At 35.4% G+C, this 3,430-nt stretch overlaps 1 pseudogene; it reads right to left on the bottom strand.

Moving 5' to 3' along the window:
* Window positions 1–2,876: 2,876 nt before the first annotated feature.
* On the bottom strand, window positions 2,877–2,995 carry LOC145393565 (5S ribosomal RNA; annotated as a pseudogene).
* Between the last annotated feature and the right edge of the window lie 435 nt (window positions 2,996–3,430).

The following is a 3,430-nucleotide window of genomic DNA, read 5'->3' as shown; positions in this document are numbered from 1 at the left end:
GTGAGACACGACTCATAACTCATCTTACTCACTCATCTTCACTCATGTTACTCATCGCTACTCATTCACTCACCAAAGCTACCAGTGTGGGAAGTTGAGGTCATCATGCGTGCTTGCTGAAAAGACGCCACGTCAGTCAACTCACCACTTGCACCACCACTCACACCATTCCCACCACGGTAAAAATTAGTGAGTTACATAGTTACTTCATTTATGCAATACACAGTGATAGACAATAAGCTTCTGCACAAACATATAAAACGTGCTGTATAGTTACAGCTTAAATACACATACTTACTTCAGTTGTCTGCATAACTCAAACACTAAATAATCACCAACAATAAATATTCTACACTGTATATATTCATTCATTTATTATAACATTTATTTACTACCAACGAGTGTTACCATTTATACCTACATAAAATACGTGTTTCATACATACAGCTATACATTATTACATCTACAAAGTGATAAAGAAAATATACCATCACAGTTACTCTGTGAGCGATTAAGAGAACTGTATTAAACATTTATTAATTAAAGCTACCTAGTGGAAACATATAAATTAAGTTACAAGGTAAACTAGAGAAAAAAAAAAAATGGCCAACACAAATGACGTTAGCAAGAGCGAACATCTTCAACACAATCATGAAGACAATGATTTCCACACAGTGCTGACACACATATTACCCACGATAGGTACAAGTGAACAACAAGTCAGTGTATATAGTTAATACTGTATATAGTATATATATATATTTTTTTATATAAAATAACAAAATATGGGACTATAATATATCATTTTCAGTAATACCTGTGCAATATAAACTAAACTTTAAAAAAGTATCCCAAGGAAATTAGCCAGTAATTATGCAACCATGAACAACATGGAAAAAGCGTACACAAGCGAAGAAAAACAAACTATAGAAAATCAATACATACAAAAAAAAAAAAAAAGAAAGAAAGAAAGAAAAAGTAAGAAAGAAAAACGAGAGAAATAGAGTAAGATCACATAACAAACAAATGAAAATAAGTGTAAGTGTTACTACATATGCCAAAATACCACATAAACTACAAACAAAAAAGCAAATTGTTGTCTCCACAAGCAAGTGGCATGACACATCATCACTATCATCGACCGCAGCATATGTTAGGACTGCAATTATTACAATTATGTAACGACAAACGATTGCATTATGTTACACTTGCTACAATTATGTAACTACAAACGATATGTAACAATTATGTAACTCCATACTATAATTATGTAACGACAAACGATTGCATTATGTTACACTTATTACAATTATGTAACTACAAACGATATGTAACAATTATGTAACGACAAACGATTGCATTATGTTACACTTGCTACAGTTATGTAACTACAAACAATATGTACCAATTTATGTAACAGTTGCATTAACAAGATGTAACTTTTATGTAACTTTAACTACAATTATGTAACTACAAACGATATGTAACAATTATGTAACGACAAACGATTGCATTATGTTACACTTTGCCAATTAACAGTTGCATTAACAAGATGTAACTTTTATGTAACTTTAACTACAATTATAAGGCCAAGACACTTATGTAACAGTTGCATTAACAAAATGTAACTACAATTATAAGGCCAACACAATTATGCATTAACACAATATTTTGTAACAATTCATAAAATGTTACAATTATGTAGTACCACAATGTTAGTACAATATTATAAGTCATACAATTATAGCACAATTCTGTATTACCAGTATCATCATACAAGTTAGGTGAAATATTAGACATTACTAAAGTGATAACTCTATGTAATGTATAACCTAGCAGTATTACCATTGCACAATTATATGCGTACGTCTGTTGTACATGCACGTCTTACAAAGTGTTATACAACAACCATTGCATTTATTCAAATATGTATACAACTTGTTTAAAATGTAATATTACTGAATAATCACTTTTTACTATAAATATTATATGTATACAATGTTCATACAATTATGTTACTTTTACAATATTATGTATTTCACTTAATTAGCTTATAAGTTCATTATAATGTGTATATAATATGTATTAATATGTTAGGACTATTAACTGTCGATGGTACGCCATTTTCGCGCGGCCGAGCAATGTGTTAGGACTCCATATTATAATTACAAATCATAATAAATAGATAGATAGAGAGACAGATAGAAGCAGGGAGTCAGATGATGAGAAGGTATTGTGTCTGCGAGAATCGAGCAATGCTAAACATGCTTACACACTCTCAACTCAAGGAATGCTTCATAGGCACACGACAGCGCCTAGTGACCATACACACACACATACACACATACTCACACACAGGCTTCTAGAACTTTCCACCCACAAGGAACACACGTGATACAACCCCTGCTACACCAGAATTTAGGAAAGAGAGCTCAGAAGGAGATTAGCCACAGAACAGGCAGGAGAAGAAGGAGACATGCCATAGAACAGGCAGGGAGTGGCAAGAAAGGCTTAGCAACTTGAGAGAGAGAGAGAGGGAGCGAGAGCGAGACAGAGAGATAGCTAGCGGGACTCTATACTTCGCTCTGTGTGAGAGACTTGTTAATATTTCCAAGACAAATAAAAATAGTTCCATACTATTCTTTACCTCTCCTGTCACTACATGACAAATGGGAAAGAAGATTATCTACTACAAGCTACTCCAAGATATAAAAACCGCTCGTCCACAAGTCTAATATATATAAAACTAACCACAAGTAAATACAAAGTCTTTTATGACATCCCAAACGGGGTGGCCAAGGGCTTAGAGTTAACTGTTTTACAGGGAGGGGCACTAATCCTCCACCAACCCCACTTGACACGTAGGGAGAACGTTATGCCAGCAGCATCTGGTGTTCCCAGGCGGTCACCCATCCAAGTACTAACCAGACCCAACGTTGCTTAACTTCGCTGATCAGACGGGCAGCGGTGTACTCAACGTGGCATGGCCGTTGTGTCTCAAATTCATTCTAGCCACTGCAAGACCGTATTAATCATCGTAAGAGGTACATGTTGTAACAGTTGGATTTAAGTTACAAACTTGCAAAAAGAAAAACGCGAAAACACTTTATTCCCATTGCCGAAGAATGGAAAAATCTGCCTAGCTGCAGGCGTGTCTGGCTGGACCAAGAGGCAGGTGCAGTTAATGAGAGTGATGTTACTGAGTGTTGTGTGTGAGGCACAGATGCGGGGCCAATAAAGCCATCCACCTGCACGGCTTGTTGGCCACACTACTCTCTCCCGCCCACAAACATGGATGTTGAGATGACCAGGTGCCACGTTCATACAGTTTCTCAGGCCTTAGTTTTGTTGAAGATTGTCTGATCATACATTTTTCTTCATAATCATATACTTTCTTGAGTCTAAGTTGTGTTAAAAATTGCTTGATTTT

The sequence above is a fragment of the Coenobita brevimanus genome, chromosome 24 (genome assembly GCF_032717465.1).
Source record: "Coenobita brevimanus isolate Jiangsu-jjx chromosome 24, ASM3271746v2, whole genome shotgun sequence".
Lineage (NCBI taxonomy): Eukaryota > Metazoa > Arthropoda > Malacostraca > Decapoda > Coenobitidae > Coenobita > Coenobita brevimanus.
The sequence above is the reverse complement of the archived record's forward strand: the minus strand, read 5'-3'. Positions and strand labels throughout refer to the sequence as shown.